This window comes from Prionailurus bengalensis, chromosome X (assembly GCF_016509475.1).
Source record: "Prionailurus bengalensis isolate Pbe53 chromosome X, Fcat_Pben_1.1_paternal_pri, whole genome shotgun sequence".
NCBI lineage: Eukaryota > Metazoa > Chordata > Mammalia > Carnivora > Felidae > Prionailurus > Prionailurus bengalensis.
In genome coordinates, this window is record NC_057361.1 from 126,332,958 (window position 1) to 126,351,484 (window position 18,527).

At 45.0% G+C, this 18,527-nt stretch overlaps 2 long non-coding RNA genes across 2 annotated transcripts; both read right to left on the reverse strand.

The window, feature by feature from the left end:
• Positions 1-7,049: 7,049 nt before the first annotated feature.
• LOC122477005 lies at positions 7,050-10,789 on the reverse strand. Its single transcript, XR_006295646.1, has 2 exons — positions 10,352-10,789; positions 7,050-8,637 (listed from the first exon to the last, which is right to left on the reverse strand). It is a non-coding gene; the product is annotated as an uncharacterized LOC122477005 (long non-coding RNA).
• A 5,076-nt stretch (positions 10,790-15,865) lies between these two features.
• On the reverse strand, positions 15,866-18,029 carry LOC122477477. Its single transcript, XR_006295702.1, has 2 exons — positions 17,722-18,029; positions 15,866-16,758 (listed from the first exon to the last, which is right to left on the reverse strand). It is a non-coding gene; the product is annotated as an uncharacterized LOC122477477 (long non-coding RNA).
• Positions 18,030-18,527: the final 498 nt, after the last annotated feature.

An 18,527-nucleotide genomic window follows, 5' to 3' on the forward strand; every position in this document is an offset into this window, starting at 1 on the left:
CCTTTCTTTCCCGTTCCATCTTTCTTTCCCAAAGCAGCTAGAGAGATCCTTTAAAAAGTAAATACAAACCTGTTACATCCCTCTCTTAAAATATGCCAGGCTGGGGCTTCATATCACTCTTGGAAATGAATCTTGACCTCTTCTCATGGCCTTCTGCCTCACTGACCCAAGTGCCTATCTGACCTCACCTCATGCTGATCCCTTACTCACTCTGCTCCAACCACTCAGATCTCCCAGTTCTAGTGACTCACCAAGCTCTCATGTGCTATTCCTTCTTTTGGGAGTGTTATTCCTCTCCAGATGCCCAACACCTTCCCATCATTCAGGTCTCCATCTAATACCATTGCCTCCGCAGATGACGTAGGAAGATTTATTTGGTCATAGGTCTCCCTTCCCTCCCTGTCCTTGCCATGGTTCACTGTAGGTAGAAAGTACTTCCATGCCCCACTCCTTTGGGCTTTGATTCATGACTTGCATTGGCCAGTGAAATGTGAACGGAGATGAGGTATACCATGTCCAGTGAGAGGCTTCAATGTGATTGCGTCATTTAGCTTGCCATATTCTACCCCTGCCCTAAACCATCAGGAGACCCTGCCTTACTCAGGTAGCCACTGTTCCTTCCATTTGGGTTCCAGAATGAGAAGACAAATGGAGCAGACCTGAAGCTATGTCCATAAACTGATGCACACCACAACCAACCCAAAGGCCTGTGCATGAGAAAGAAATGTTATAAACCACTGAGGTGTGGTGACTGAAGTATTCCAGCAAATGCTGATGCATGCCTTGGGGTAGAAGCACTTACTAAAAACTAGAAAATGAGGTGAAGGTGTAGATTGATGAACAGTGAAACACCCAGCTCCATTTCCCACCCAGCTCCCAGACCACTGGTAATAAGGTGAATATCTCCCAGGCAAAAGATGAAAAAAAATTTCTCCATTGAGAAAAAAAAAAACAACAAAAAAAAACTAGGTCAAGAGAAGAGACCTTCAGACACTACCATGAGTAAATCCACCATAGGAAACCCAGTTCACCTACTTCTGACTCCACAACCATGGCCTCCAGTGAGTAAGTCTCTCTGACCCCTGTACACACAGAGCTTCTAATCAGTTCCAGTCCATTAAGGGCCTTACTTATATATATATATATATATATATACTCTTCATTTTGAAGTGAGTAAGAAGTGAATATTCATCAAAAGAGACTCCTCTGCCTTTGCAAAAGGGGGCTATAGTGTGAAGCTTGGGGCCTACCCAGACACACCTCCCTGGAGTGCTTCTGCATTGCTTCATGGCTACTGCCTCTCCATGCCACTGCCATATTTACCAAGGATAACTCACTATGTTCCCAACCACTCACTCCTTGTTTGGGTTTCTTCTGCACCCATTTTCCAAAAAGTAATCAGGGGGTCATTCTAAAATGCTTATCTCAAGGGGCACCTGGATGGCTCAGTTGGTTGAGCATCTGACTCTTAACTTCAGCTCAGGTCATGATCTCATGGTTTGTGGGATCAAGCCTCATGTCGGCCACCCCGTGTCAGGCTCCCCACTGTCAGCACGGAGCTTGCTTGGGATTCTCTCTCTCCCTCCCTCTCTCTGCCTGTCCCCTGCTCATGCTCTCTATGTTTAAATAAATAAGAAAAATAAAAAAAAAACTGCCTATCTGATCACGTCACTGCTTGGCTCAGAACACTCCAATGGCTACCTGACTCCTGTCCATGGCCTATGAGGTCCTCGCCTAGTCCTCCCAGTGCAGCTCCCACTCATGTCCCTTTCAGTGGTTCTACTCCAGGCAAGGGGCTTAGGCCTTTTTATATCTTGAAAACACCTGCCTCAGAGGTTAAACCCTTGTTGTTCCTTTGCTTTCCCAGGCTTTTCCCCAGTACTCCCAAAATTTGGGCTCCTTTTCATCCTCTCACCTTCTTAAAGTGGCTTTTTAAACCACCCTGAATACAGTAATTCTTCTTCAATGCTTACTTTTCATCCTTTTGTTTTCATATTGACCATGATTTGCAATTATATAGATTTTCCCCTTGATTTATTGTCCATTCCCCTCATTGACTGTAAGGACCACTGGAGCAGGCCTCATTATGACATTCAGTTTGGAATTGCCAGCATCTGGTGCAAGTCTTGGACCAGAGAAGGCCTTCCAGAAATGGCTCTGAATGAAAGAGGAAGGTGGTATCAGTGTTAAGGGGGAAAGTGCTTGATGTAAGTACTCACTAGAGGGCAAACCACCATGTCTCTATGTGTGTGGTTGGGGGGAAATGGGGCAGGTTTATGCACAAATGAAATCAGAGTGTTTCTCTGCCCCACTGTCACCTTCTCTGCCTTCTCTCTGGAGCGTTTCTCTCCCCTGGCCACATCCCTGAGTTCCTGGGCTAAGGGCTGCAGCAAAGGCAGAGAGACTGGAGAAAATGGAGATGACTGGGTCCTGTGTATGTAGAGCAAAGATCTTGGAGAAAGCAGGAGCCCAAAGGGGCTGGAGAGAAAGAAGCAAAGGAGTAGAAAACTGTGTCCATCTGGGGAAGGAGAAGGAACTGTTCCTACAAATGGCAGGGGCTGCATGGAGGAGGTCCCTAGGCCCAGCTAGCTTCTCCCCACCCCTCCACCCAACAGTCCCAGCACCCCTGAGCCCCCACGATGGAAAAGGTGCACTTGGGCCCTCTTTGGGGATGATGGCAACATGAAAGGGGAGCCTTGGCCCTGGGCAAGGCTGCACTGGATGGACTCGGTGGGACAGTGCCCTCTGAACTAGGGTGTTGCGAATGCCACCACCGCTCCTCTGTACTTGAATGACAGAGAAAAGGAAGACCCCCTTCCCCTGTCCACCAAGTTGTGCCTGGACACAGCCACTAAGAGCCTAAGGTTCCTCAGGAAGTCCTGGAGAGACAGGGACATGGCCTGAGGTAACAAGTCCCAGCTTGGAGCTGTGCAGCTGGAGCCCCAGGAGAGGGAGTTGTCCCAGATCCAGCAGGGGTGTGGGCGAGGGGGTAGGGCAGAAGGGGTTGTCCTGAGGGTTGTGCCTGAGGAGGCTGAGGGCCTCCAGCAACAGGCGATGTGCTCCACTCCGGGGCAAGGAAGCACAGCCCTGGGAACACCAAGTACAATCTAAGGGGACAGGAGCTCCTTGTTTCAAACTGCATGGTTGCTGCAGGCTGAGGGGGTCGGTGAGAGGACTGGCAAGGGACACCGGGTCCACAGGGTCCGCGTATGTGGGCAGTGGCCTGGCCCTGATCACCCCGAGGCCCTGTGGCCTCTCTGGGGCCTTACCCAGGCCTCTCCCAGGGACCAGTTTCTGCCCCAGGAAAGACCCCAAAGGCTCTGGGACAACGTGGGCAAAGGCATCCCCTCGTGCCAGCTCAAACCCACTGGCCCCACGGGGGGCTCCCCATCTTCTTGTGCAGCCTCACCTTGCTTCCTGCCCATGTGCCCAGATCCCCTCCAATTATAAAGCTGTGCCAAGCCCTTTCAGTCCTGTTCCTTGGTCTCTACTAGGAAGTCTGACTCCCAGGATGGGGTGGGAGTGGAGATGGGGACATGAGTCCTGCCTGACATGCACTTCACACCTGAACCACTGATCTGCCTCCCCTCTGGGAGTCCATTTTGCCCTGGGCTTCCACAGAGCCTGGTGCTGGTCCCCACATCTTCTGGTCTGAGGACAGCCACAGCATCAGACGGAGGGCCTGGGAAGGACATGAGGGTCCCCCAAGGTCAGGTATGGTGGGATTAGAGCCCACGTCTGCAGGCCCCGTGTCTGGCGTCTGGTGTGCTTTCCGGAACAGGGACTAAGGTGAGCCGAAAGGCCTGTTCCACTTCTGCCTTAGCCCTTCTGTTGCTCTCTTCCTTTCCATTTCCAGGGGTCCTGGCCACCCTTGCTTGTCATCATGCTTGGACCAGGGTACCACGTGTGCAACAAGTTTGACCTGGCTAAGAGTGAGCAGGTGGTGTGCACAAAAAAGTGGTGCACAAGGAGACACCCAGTAGGGCCCCAAGACAGGGAAGGGATGACATCCCAGGGGACGCCAGAGAGACATCCCAACACCTGTCCCAGCAGAAAGCTGGCAACAGGGCCATGCCTAGGAGCATGTGGGAGGTGAAGACTAGGGCACACCCCACTGGGTCTCTTCTGCCACTGTGTCTAGGAGTGCATGCTTGACTAAAGGCTTCAGAAGAGAAGCTGAGAATTCACCATCATCGCATCTCATAAGCATGCAGGTGCCGTGAGTATGTGACACATGTACATCCAACCTCTTTCTTGGAGGCTTTAAAAAGACATCGACGTTCTTGAGTTTTTGCTTTGATGGCAGAAGCACGACATACTCCCCACCCAGGGAGCATCCATCACCGCTCCCCATGTGCGGTATGTCTTTCATTCAGCTATTTCTCAGGGCTGTCACCATTAGCAATCTGCCGTGTGTCCGTCGGCTCTGCTTCCAGGACCGTCACTGCTACCCACATGCCTCGAGGTTCTTTCCGTTGTTTCCAGGGGCCGGGCTGTGTGGTCTTGCCAGCCTGACCTAGCATCCCAGCACATCCACTGAGGGGCTGTGGGACTTTGAGCAAATCTCTGCATCTTTCTGCACCCAGTTCTCATCTGGAGAAGAGGGGCCATAACAGTGCCCACCTCCCGCCAGGGCTCCTCTGAGGACTCTTGGAGAGAGCGCAGGCCCAGTTGCTCAACCCAGTGCCTGGCATGTAATGAGAATTGATGTTACTTTTAGTTGTTGTTTGTTTTGTTTTGTTTTGTTCTGTTTTCATAGTTAAGGCTATGCTATTTATGTGTACAATTTCATGTTTTGGCTTTTTTCTTTAGCACTATTAATCATGTACCTCTGTTCTTTAAGTCTTTGTTTCTTTTTTTAACTTTTTAATGTTTATTTATTTTTGAAAGGGGGGGGGAGGGGCAGAGAGAGAGGGAGACACAGAATCTGAAGCAGGCTCCGGGCTCCGAGCTGTCAGCACAGAGCCCGATGTGGGGCTCGAACCCACGAACTATGAGATCATGACCTGAGCTGATGTCGGACGCTTAACCGACTGAGCCACCCAGGCACCCCTGCTTTCACTGTTTTTAAGCTCAGAATATTCTTTCCTATCCAGAGCCGATGTAAGTACTCACTGGTATTTTATTCTAATATTTGTCTTTACATTTAGCCTTTAATCCTGTGGATATATATTTTAGAGTACGCCATGTGTTAACGATCTGCTCTGTTTTCCTCCAAATTGCTAAATGTTCTGATACCATCTCTGAATCATCCTTCCATGGTGATGACTGATGTTTCCTTCATTTATATTGTACATATGTGTGCGTGTGTATACCACCTGTAGTCTCTTTCTAAACCATTTGTTTGTTTATTTTGACGCCACAGTGACTTGGTGACTCTACAGTCTAGAGTTCTATGTTGTAGCACTAGGAGAAGTGTGAAATTCTGGCATCAAGTGAACCCCAGTCAAAAATAGATGAAAAACAATTTGTAAACATGAAGTTTGTTGTGAAGGAAACCTATGGTGGCATTGTGTTAGTACCTAAGTTTTAGTTTGCTTTAATGAATAGAGTTCAGTTTTGTACCGTATTTTGGCAAGGAAACTTAAGCAAGGAGGCAGGAACTCCCTCCTCCAAATATACAACCCTGAGGGCCACAGCTCCCAGAATTTACTGTCTGAGCTGCCCCACTGGCGACAACATTCAATCATTACAAGGCAATCACTAAAAGGTCTACGTGTCTTAAGTGAACCAAGTGATTAGCAGCTATGTAATGTGAAACACACAGTTAGTGAAGAGAAAGGAACCAAGGAGCATTTGGAAGAGGCCCGGAAGTAGCCAAAGCTACTGGGAGTGTAGCACAATGACACAAAGCAAGTGTTTTTAAGAAAATATGCACTGTCCAACATAGAGAAGCACAAGAGAACAAGGATGAGGGCCAGCCAATGGGGACCTCCTTCAGGAGCAGGGGTCACATGTTAAGTACACATTGGAGGAATTTGACAAATTCCTTCACACTTCATATACTAGAAAAGGGAATAGGAGTAAGTATGAAGTTCTGATTCTGATGGAAGGCAGAGAATGCATGACTTCAAGAGGAAAGGATGAAGTTGCTGAAGGGAGAGAAGACATAATAATTATGGGGACAAGGGTATGAGGACAAATTAGGATGGGCTTCAGAGTGCAAGCAGAAGGGCATGCTTTAAAGAGGAAACTAGAAGGAGTAAGAGAATCCAAATATCCAGGTTAAGGGTCTATGGTTCGCCCGATCCCCTGTCATTAAAAGGGGAGCCTGAGGGAACAGGGGAATAAAACAAGAAATGGCCAATAAGCACTTGAAAAAAAAGTTCAAAATTAAAACCGTTTTCCCCTTTTCAAATTGGCAGAGATTTTAAAAACTACAGTACATGCTGGCAGGGTATAGGGACATATGCATTCTCATATACTTCTACAAGAATGTAAACTGGAAAGCTTTTTGACAAGCGATTCATAACACAAATCAAGTACCATGAAAATTCCTCTTCTAGTTATTCTAGAGGGAAAAAACAGAGCTGTGGAGAGACATTTAAATGCAAAGATGTTCATAACAGTGTAAGTAAGTGAAAAGGGAAAAAATTAAAATTTCCCAGAACACATAAATTATTAAAGTAATTATATATCTAGATGATGAAATAGTCATTAAATATCATGATTTTGAAGAATTTTTTAACTTTTTTTAAGAGTTTATTTATTTATTTTTGAGAGAGAGAGAATGCTCGGGAAGAACAGAGAGAGAAGGAGAGAGAGAAAATCCCAAGCAGGCTCTGCACTGTCAGTGGAGAGCTTGATGCAGGGCTTGAACTCAAACCTTGTGACCTGAACTGAAACCAAGAGTTGGACGCTTAACCGGCTGAACCACCAAGGCACCCCTAAAGATTTTTTAATGATTTGTAAAACTGGTTATGATTATAAAATAAAACAAAAACCAGTATACATGACCATAATCTTTTGTAGTTATAATGTATAAGTACATATATACTTACATGTGTATATAAAAAATAATGGAAGGAAATACACTAAAAACATTAATAGTGCTTTCCTCTAACAAGTGATTTTATTTGCTTCTTTATACTTTTCTGCCTGTTAAATTTTTTTTCTGCAACCAACACAACATACTTTTATGATTAAAACAAACTCTGCCAACAAGAGACATTATTTACAAACAAGGAAGGGAGAAATCCCAGTTTCCTCCAGCCCTGAAGTTTAGAACTGCATGAAAGAATCAAGGTCCTATGCAAAATTGCCCACTGCCTTGAATAAGGAACCAGAAGAGACTTTTGTTCCAGAATGAGTATGGTGAACTTGGCCTTGAACAATAGGGAGGGGAAAGAGAGATGTAGAAAGCAGGATCTTGTATTAGTTCTAGAGGGTTCATTCAAACACAAGAAGAGGCTTACATCCTACCAAATGAACACAGGTAACTTCCACATCTTAATTCAACTGAGATGCTGGGGGAGGAGGGGATTATGACTGGCTGCTCACAGAAGTTGAGTAGCTAGGGCATGGAGCACCTGTGTCTACCACCTTTGTGAGCTGGCAAGGGAAGGCACATTGGCTTAGATGAACCTGTAAGCTTCTGGAGCCAAACTGCACAGGTTTTATTCCTGGCTCAACCACATATTTGCTGTCTGAATTTGAACAAATCATTTAGTCTTTTAGGGCCTACGTTTCTTCACCAGTGAAATGAAGATTTGGCAATTTCTACCTAAGACTTTTTATAAGATGAACTCAGCTATATTTGAAAAGTACATACCACTGCATGCCTGACACACTGTACATGCCATACAAGTGTTTGCTATTGTTATTATCTGTTGCCATTACCTGTGTACTAATTTGAGACGACCTAAAATACAAATGGTGAATGCTAAGGGGTTCAGTTCTAAAATGGGGAAAGTTATCAATCTGTGAGGGAGGCACAGAAGAAGTAAACACAATAGAGACTTGGGTGAAAATGAAGAAGTTAAAGGGAACCCCACATCCCAGTATCATCAATCTTCCTCACAGGCCTGGGGAAGCTTTTAGAAAATGTTGTCAATTGCTTTTCTAAGATCAATTCACTGCATTTGGCTTTTAGTTAAAAATGATTCAGAAGTATCATAAGTTTAAAGGAAATAGCGTATTTTAGATGACTTGAACGTCATCATTTGCTCCATCAATGCCACTGTGAGGAATTTATCCATAAAAGATAGCCTGACAAGTTTGCAAAGATGTAACAGAAGGTTATTTGACTTTGGTGTTGCATAGAATAATGTAAATCTGGAAACAACCTAGTTATCAATAGTGGACTGGGGTAAATAGAGGATAACATGCTGGTAAAGTGCAATGCTATGCAGCCACTGAAGGGGATGAATACCCAGCTACACATATATATGCAATGACACGGAGAGCTGTCCACAACACACTATGAAGGCCAAATGGCAGGTAAAGGATCACAGCACGTACCTCAGAGTAGCCACATCTCCACAAGTAGTTGTGTGGGAAGAAAGGGATCAGAAGAATGCTTATACAAAGGTTGACAGTGATTGGCTCTGGGAGTTAGGATTTCAAGACATTTGTGTTTTCTTCTGGATGTCTCTCTCATTTTTTTTTGAGCACATATTATCTTTGTCATAGGCCAATCTGGGTAAAAAAAATCTATTTGTTAAATGAATGAATGTCTTTTTAAAAAACACAAAATGCAACAAATAGTTTTCGTTGTCACCCTACTTCCACCCTTTCTTTGGGGTCAACTTGCCATTAATTAAAAAAAAAATTAAATGTTTATTTATTTTTGAGAGAGAGAGAGAGAGAGCGAGTGTGAGTGAAGGAGGGGCAGGGAGAGAGAGGGAGACACGGAATCCAAATCAGGCTCTGGGCTCCAAGCTGTCAGCACAGAGCCTGACACAGGGCTCAAACTCACACACTGTGAGATCGTGACCTGAGTCGAAGTCGGACGCTCAACCAACTGAGCCACCCAGGCGCCCCTCAACTTGCCATTCTTTTCTTTTCTTTTTTTTTTTCAACGTTTATTTATTTTTGGGACAGAGAGAGACAGAGCATGAACGGGGGAGGGGCAGAGAGAGAGGGAGACACAGAATCGGAAACAGGCTCCAGGCTCTGAGCCATCAGCCCAGAGCCTGACGCGGGGCTCGAACTCACGGACCGTGAGATCGTGACCTGGCTGAAGTCGGACGCTTAACCGACTGCGCCACCCAGGCGCCCCTCAACTTGCCATTATTAAACACGCTATTCTTTTGACTGGAATGTAAACGTCCTGTGAAGGAGAATGCAATTGGGAACACCTCACACAGAATTATGAATGCTGAATGCGAGTAGGTAGCAGAGGCCAACAAAAACACCACACAGCACTTAGAATTCTTAAAATGTTCATTTTTCTTCTCAGAGCTAGAATTGCAAACCTTACTTCAATCCAGGGTCTCCAAATGGTCAGTTTTCACTTTCTCTGAATGGATCAGGTATGAGTACCTCCCATGGGGGATACAAAATAAACATAAAACTGCTCTCACTACCAGAAAATGAAAAAGGCCTTGCACGCTTTTGCTAACCAGAAGGATATCAACTTACTTGGCTTTCACTCACTCACCTAGACAGAGGCTTCATGGCCCTTCTCCTTTAAGCATCCATGATTCCTCTGCTGCTCTAACTGGGAAATCATGTCTGGTTTGGGAATTGGAATCCCTGGTTTTTGAAAAATAAAGGGGACTTAGATATTTGTGCTAGGGTCACAATGGTGTCCCACAGATCCATTCCAATCACTTGGCTTCCAGGAGGAAAAGGTACTCTAGGACACCACACAGTGGTACCAAGAATATCTCCACAGGGTCCAATGTGACTTCCAAGAAGGACAGGAGGAAAGGAAGGAGGATGGGTATGGGGGCAGGAGTGGGAAACTCTCAGCTGCAAGGAACAACTAGCTTTGCCTTCCCAGATAGAATGGAAATCTGGTCATCTCCAATGGAATGTGATAGGAAAACCCCTGACCTAGAAGATCAGAGGACAGAGAGACCAAAGTCTCTGAGCACCATAAGGAAGTTTATCAACAACTCCATTTGTCACTGGTCTTGCAACAGAAAACAGAAACAGAAACAATCTGTTTCTGGCTCCATAGGAAACACAAATCAGAGCCCTGGCTCTCCAGCCCCGGCTCATAGGGTCCAGAGAAGGAATGCTGTCCTTACCGAGGGAGATCAGGGTCTTGTACTTCGCTGGTGTCCCATCCTTACCCACATCCTGCTGAGCAGGGGCCAGCTAACTACCACCCTCTTGACAAAAGTCTGAGGGCACATCTGTGAATATTACAGACTCCTAAAAGACCCAAACCATTCCTACTTACCATGAGCCTCCTTGGGGAAGGCTGGAGTTGGTAGCATTGTAGGAAGAGAAGATGGACAGGAAGGTCTCCTCGGCTCCAAGTCCGATGCCTACTGAGCACCTAGTGTATGTCTAGCTGAGTGTTTTACTCCATGGAAACTACAAAAAAAGAGTGGACACATGTCTCTCAAGAAGAAAGTCATTTAATCGGGAAGAAAACACTTAAAGCAGATTCCAATGAGCCCCTACATGCTGGGCATGGTGGAGATAGGAAATTCAGCAGCAAGGAACTGGCTTGATTTGCCCCGTGGTATATGCTGAGGACTCCCAATTCTAATCCCTTCCAGCCCCAGATCTCTGCCTGCTCAATAAATAATTGTCAGGAGAATAATTAAAACAATTTGATTTTGGGGTGTTGAGTTTGATAAGTTCTTTATAGATTTTGGATACTAACCCTTTATCCAAAATGTCATTTGCAAATATCTTCTGCCATTTGGTCAGTTGCCTTTTAGTTTTTCTGATTGTTTCCTCTGCTGTGCAGAAGCTTTTTATCTTGATGAGGTCCCAGTAGTTCATTTCTGCTTTTGTTTCCTTTGCCTCCAGAGACATGTCTAGTAAGAAGTTGCTGTAGCCGAGGTCAAAGAAGTTGCTGACTGTTTTCTCCTCCAGAATTCTGATGGTTTCCTATATTACATTTAGGTCTTTCACCCATTTTGAATTTATTTTTGTGTATGGTGTAGAAAGTGGTCCAGTTTCATTCTTCTGCATGCTACTGTCCAGTTTTCCCAGCACCTTTTGCACTGTTGGTGGGAATGCAAACTGGTGCAGCCACTCTGGAGAACAGTATGGAGGTTCCTCAGAAAGTTCAAAAATAGAGCTACCCTATGATCCAGCAATTGCACTACCAGGTATTTATGCAAAGGATTTAAAAATACTGATATGAAGGAGCACATGCACCCCAATATTTATAGCAATGCTATAACAATAGCCAAAGTATGGAAAGAGCCCAAATGTCCATCAACTGATGATGAATGGATACACACACACACACACACACACACACACACTGGAATATTACTCAGTGATGAAAAAGAATTAAATCTTGCCATTTGCAACAATGTGGATGGAACTAGAGTGTATTATGCTAAACTAAATAAGTCAATCTGAGAAAGACAAATATCATCATTTCACTCATATGTGGAATTTAAGAAACACAATAGATGAATATAGAGGAAGGGAAGCAAAAATAAGATAAAAGCAGAGAGGGAGGCAAACCGTAAAAGACCCTTAAATACAAAGAAAAAAACTGAGGGTTGATAGTGGGGAGGTGGGAGGGTGGATGGGCTAGATGGGTGATGGGCATTAAGGAGGGCACTTGTTGGGATGAGCACTGGGTGTTTTCTATAAGTGATGAATCACTATATTCTACTCCTGAAACCAATACTACACTATATGTTAACTAACTTGAATCTCAATTAAAAAATATGAATGGATATAAAAAGAAAAAACAAACAAACAATTTGGGAATGAATGCCCTGATTACAAAGTCAAATGATTAGTTTTATTGTAGAGAGCATACAGCCTGCTGGAGCCACAGAGAAGGAAGAGAGATGGGGGTGGGGTATGGTGGGGGTAGTGATAATGGATTGAGAGTGGCTTTATGAAGGAGGTGGTCTTTAAGGGAGGGTAAGACTTGTAGGGGACAGTTCCCACATTTGGCCCATGGCACCAGAAATCCTTACAACAGTAGTTCAAGCCCCTTCAACTGCCATTGCTTTGTAGGGAGGCATCCCCACTGCCACAGCCTTCTGCTGGATTACTGTGATTGTTTTAGAACTGGATTTACTGCCACCTCTAATCTCATGTTCTACCATTCCATTGTCTACACCAGAGTGGCCATTCTGAAAAGCAAACCTAGGCCCAGCACGTTTATTTTTAAAAATCCTCTGCAAGCACTCCTTCAAAGATGAAACCACATTCCTTCAGGTGATATTCCAGACCTTTACCAACCTGGACCTGACCTACCTGTCTGTCCTCATCTACTCCAACTCCTGCCCACATAGACTCCATACTCCAGGAAAACTGTCCTTTTCACTGTTCTCCAAATACATATGTTACTATGCTCTTTTATGTTTCCAATGCTTTTGTAGTTGCTTTCAAACACATTCAAGTTCAAAGGTAATTACCATCTGGTCTTAAAAATATCCTCACTGTCTCCTTGGGGATTTAAAACATCTTGGGGGGTCTAGGGGGCTCAATTGGTTAGGTGTACAACTCTTGATTTTGGCTCAGGTCATGGTCTCACGGTTCGTGAGTTCAAGCCCTGTGTCAGGCTCCATGCTGATAGTATGGAGCCTGCTTGGGATTCTCTCTCTCTCACTCTCTCTCTCTGCCCCTCTCCTGATAGCTCTCTCTCTCTCTCTCTCTCTCTCTCTCTCTCTCAAAATAAATAAAACTTTAAAAAAATTATAAAACATCTAGAACCTCTTTACATGCATAAGTGGAAAAGGTGATATGATATAACAAAATAGATGTACAAATGGACAAAGATTAGAAGGAAATACACAAATTTGAAATAAGTCTTGTTGAGTAATAGAGTTATAAAGAGTTTCTTTTCTTCTACAAGAAAAGATATGTTAGTGTTGCTTTAATATCTTGTTTAATGATTAAAAAACCCAGCAAGCAATAGTGTACCAAATGACAGGAAAGCTTTAAGGTAAAGAATCTGCTTTGGGGACAATTATTCAAGTGAAAGAGCACAGTGGTCTGGATTTACCACAGATGCCATCATGGAAGAGAAGAGTTTTGAGTAAAAAGTAGGAGGGAATGGCCTAAAGCACGTCACAACATCTAGAAGGAGCAGGAGGTCTTGTGCTCCAGAGGCACAAACAAAGACTATAAAAGGGGGGTCAGGTACCAGAATGGAAAGGCTTTGGGAGTACAGGAAAATGGATGGAAGTCAGACAACTCCTAGACAATAGATAATGTGACCATACTTGGGGCCTGGAATGGCCACCAATATCTAGAAATGGTACATGACTTGGTACCTGAGAAGACACTGGTTCTGCTGCACAGTTACCAGAGCCATATTCTTGAGAGTGGGAGAGTGGTGAATTCCCAAGGAGCCTGTTATTCCTTTGGGAATAGCAGAAGTTTCTAAGAATAAGAGGAAGCAGGAATGAAAATAATATTTGTTGAGTATCTACACATGCTAGGCACCATGGTCAGAAGTTACATATAGTAGGCTGTGAAACCTTCACAACAACCCTGTGAGCTATATACCTCTTATATCCTTTCACAACAGAAATACATTCAGAGTGGTTCTAGAACTTGCTTAGCACCTAGCATGCAAGTGACAGAGCTAAGAAGTGCCTATGTATACTTCTGAGCACCCTGAAAGGGAACACAGACAAAAGAAAGTTAATCACATTGAACAGTGAGATCATGGGTGCTTTCCTGATGACTTCTGGTAGTTTTTCTTAATGTTGTTATAATAACATTAAAGCAATTTCTTTTGACTGTAAATGAAGAAGGAATTCGTTTGATGGATTCCTAGATGTACCCCCCCCCCCTTCCATAACCATTAATGTGATCTGAAAGTTTAACAAATTTAAGTATTAGGATTAAAAGTCTCAAAAGGCGATTGTTATAATTTTTCAAGTAATTTTTTAAAAGATAAAATAATAGGGGCACCTGGGTGGCTCAGCCTGTTAAGCGTCGGAAATCAGCTCAGGTCATGGTCTCAAGGTTGTTGCGTTTGAGCCCCACATCAGACTTTGCGTTGACAGTGCAGAGCCTGCTTCAGATCCTCTGTCTCCCTCTCTCTCTGCCCCTCTGCCTGCATGTTTTCTCTCTCTCCGTCTCTCTCAAAAATGAACATAAAATAAAATAAAATTATTAAAGCAAGATTTTTAAAACACTATACAGAAAGATCTTGAAATGTAAAAACAGCAATCATTTAACTCTATATCAACTTTTTACAAATCAGGGAATGAAAATATATGGACAGTTCCCTGAGAAGCAGCCAGAAGCCAGGGATCTTGGTTCAGACAGCTGAGCCCCTGAAGGGATTTATGTGCCTTGCCAACAGGGCAGGAGAGAATCTGGATGTTAGTGTTCCCAGAGGGAAACGAGTTTGCAAAGTGAAGCTTCTAGAGGAGGTGACTTTGTCAGAGTCTGCATTGTTGAGTCACAGGCATTTCTACAGGGGCTGACAGGGCAGATGAGCAAGCAGGCCAGGATTCAGCAAGTTCAGTACCCCACAGGCAAACAGAGCAGGTGTCAGTCCCTGTGCCCCCAAACAAACCAGTCCCAAGAAGGAAAGACTATGGTTGGTGCTGCAAGGTCTATATCAGCTAATATGTTTATACCACACAGCCCAATGTTCACATCACATTCTAAAGGCAAACAATACAGTTTTACATAATGTGGACAATAAAGACTACAAAGGTTTATGCTCTGACTAGAAAATGCAACCGAACCCTGTTTACTCTCATATCTGTGAAAGAGCTGATTCCTTTAAGCTGCTTCTCTCTCAAAGTCTGTGTCTCAGGTATGTAAATCATGTTTAACAAATAAGCCTAAAGTATGGAAAGCAATAGTCTTATTTAGATCTCAGAGTCTCTGAAAACCTTGTGCCAATTCACATGTCCAACACAAGAAATGGATATAAACAAAACTTGAAATCTATTCATTTATTTTTGGCTCTAAATCCACTTCCCTGGTCTTGAGAAGAGTTGCACTGATATTAGATTTGTAGATCTGAAATTATATGCAATGTGAAATTTAAAAAAACCTGCTACTTTGAAAATTGACCTAAACTTCTTAATTTGAAAATTGACCTAAAATCACAGGGAATAAACACCTTCTTTATTGTGGCTAATACAACAGTAAAAGACTAAACTCTCTTCTGCCTGTTTTCTTGCATCCAGTCAAAAACAACTAGCTGGCACCAAAAGGCAGCCATTTCCTCCAGGTCTCTGCCTGACCAGGTTGTGCCTCGTTAGTGGACTACAGGAAATCCTTCAGGAATCCATGACTGACTACTTGAGGCAACTGCCCAGGAAAAAGTGGGGGCCTTTTCTCTTTTACACAGTGTCAACGGCCTGGAAATTAGATCTTTGAAACCCTCCTTATGTGTAAAACGATGGATTCTTGGAGGGCTTCCTGAGGCCCGCTAATGGCTTCTCATTTAGGTAATAAGGGCTGTGGTTGTGACAGCCTTCTGAGCTAAAACAAAACAAAACAAAACAAAACAAAAACAAACAAACAAACAAAACCCCGCATACACACACAAAACCACATCAGGTCACTTTGGGTCTTCTCTCCTCTAAACACCCTATAGACTTGCCCTAAAATACTAAATGTTTCCCAGCTTCCTGATGCACACGCAGTAAGGCCCAGCGAAGCTGACTACCAACAATATACACACCAACCTGGAGGACGTTATGCCTAATGAAAGAAACCAGACACAAAAGGACACATACTATAGATTCCACTTACTAGAGCAAGGTCATAGAGACAAGAGAGTCAAATGGTGGTTACTGAGATGCGGAGTTAATGTTTAATAGAGACACAGAGTTTGGGAGGATGAAAAAGTTCTGGGGATGGACAGTGGTGGTGGCCGCACAACAATGTGGATGTGTTCAATGTAACTGAGCTATACACATAACAATGGTTAGAATGGTAACTTCTGTGTTATATATATTTTGTCACGGTAATGTTTTTACAAGAGTGTAAACAGCACCTGCGTTTCTTCTTACATATAAACTTTGATTTATGCCCTCACACACCTTCTACTCCAGCCTATCTTCTCATTAGTCCTTGGAAGATCTGTTCGTTTCTGTCCCTGAGCCTTTGTCATACTCTCCTCTAGCCTGGAAACACCCTGTCATTTCTACATCTCCAAATGCAGCTTAAATTTCTCCTTCTGTTTTTCCCCAGAGTACTTCCTGTTTAAACTTCTGATATGGGTAGTTAATCATGCAGTTTCTTATTATTTCATCATTTCATACTCAGATCTTGTCCTGTTCTCTCTCCCCCAACAGTCCCTAAGTTCCCTCATGCTCGGGACTGGGTCCCACATAGTAGAGAACGTTGAGGCACAGAGTAGATCTCAAAGGTGTGATGAATGATTAAATGGTGGGTGGAGAAGAGAAAACTGAAGAAAGGTGTCCTATGGGTTCCATCTTCTTCCAAGATGGGAAATCTATGAGGAGTCTGAGGCTCAAGCTCCTGAAGGAAACTGGCTTGGCAGAGACACTGCAGGGCAGGGACGATAATACCCTCTCTCCCTAAGAACTGAGGGGGCCTTTCAGAGAGGAAAAAGAAATCCCAGCTCACCTCTAAACAGACTGTTGGGAGCCCAATTGTTCCCTCTTCTTCTGGGTCATCCTTCCGGGGTAAGAGCAGAGTCCTGGGAAGGTAGTGCTGGAAGAAGAGGAAGAAACCGTGAGAGACTCTGGCCCTTCCTGCAGCAAGGTAAGATAAAAACTCACCTTGGATTGGATACTTCCCACCCATGAAATAGTGTTATCACCTATCCTACTTGCCTTACAGGCACTGGAGTTCAAAATGAGATAAGAGACATGGCAGTGCCTTGCTAAGGGGAAGCCAGAATGAAATAAAAGGAATGACTGAAAGCCTAAATAGCAGAAACCTTGGCAAGGCAGGATTTGCACTGCCAGGAAATAGGTGACATCTGAGCTACCCCTCTATACCCAGCTCCACTGGGCTGCACTGTCCAATGGGGCAGCCATGCAGTCATGTGGCTATGGACACTTGAAATGTGCTGAGTGTGAGTTGAGATGTGCTGTACAGGTCAAATACACGCTGGATTTTGAAGACTTAGTGAAGAAAAAAAGTGTAAAATATTTCACTGATAACTTATTATATTGATCACACATTGAAATGATAATACTTTTGGATATGTCGGGTTAAATAAAACACATTGTTAAAGTTAATTTCACCAGTTTCTTTTAACTTCCCATATGGCACACATGTACCTCGCATTATGTTTCTACTGGACAGCACCGTCCCCTACGGAATGGTGGCAGCTTGACATCTTCAAGGCAACCGATGCTTTCTCTGCACCAAACATCCAGTCTTGCAGTCCTTCGCACCTCCCAACCCCAAGCATCGGTTTTCCCCTCCCTCAGTCTGGGTAAGGGCTGATCCACTCCTTCAGTTGCAGCCCGAGGGGCTCTCCTCTCTGCCCCCGCTATCTGAGTTGGTTCCTCCACGTCACTCTTCCCATATGAGCCGTGGCTCTACACCACGCCTTCCAGCTAGGGCTCCAACACTAAGCCACTTAGGTTCCAAGATTTGGGGCAGAGGGACGCTCCCGTGTGCAGCTGCAGTCACAGAGTGCATTTGGTCCTTGCGCCAGCTTACCTCCAGCGCCAAGACTCGCCGATCTCCTCCAGCAAGCTCTCATCCAGCCATCATATGCTCCAAGGCACGGCCGCCACGACAGTAACTTAGCCTCACAAGCTATCAAACTCACTCAACGACAGCAAAACCGCAGCCTCGGGAAGGCCACCAAGCCTTCCACAGGCACACAGGGCGCTTGCGCTCCACTCTGCAGCTGCAGCCACAGCCGCCTCCCGAGCTCCTCCTGGGCCCGCAGCCGCGTTTCCGCAGTTGCTGCCTCTCAGATGTACACTCCTAACATCGCGCTTTTAGCCATCTCTAGCCCCCAGGACAGAGGGAGGCGGTCCCGCCCTCCCGAATGATCTTGGGAGTTGTAATCCGCAGCCCAGACGCAGGCGGGGTCGACATGAGCACCGCCCCTCCACAGGTGGCTAGCTTGGAGGCCACAGCCTTGGCAGCTGCGTCAGCTGCAAGGTCCTTGAGGACGAGAATCCCGGGGATGAGCTAGTGCCCAGCCGTCTGGTGGCTCCTGATTCAGCCCAGCTGCCTGCTGACACACCTGCAGCCATGGGTGTCCTGGCAGGAAAGGCACCAGCGTGGTTACAGGACAGGCACTTGGTGTTCCAGCAGACTGCAGGGGACAGAGTGAGGTCCTGAAGATTAACTCTGGGTGTCTTTCGTGGGCGAGGCACTAGCCCAGTAGGGAGGCACTAGCCCAGGCTCAGGAGAACAGAGAACCCAGACAGGCACAGGCCGCACCCTTGGGGAGTTCAGCAATTACAGGGCAGTGAGTCTAGGTGCAAGGGTGCAGGAAACTACTGAAAAGG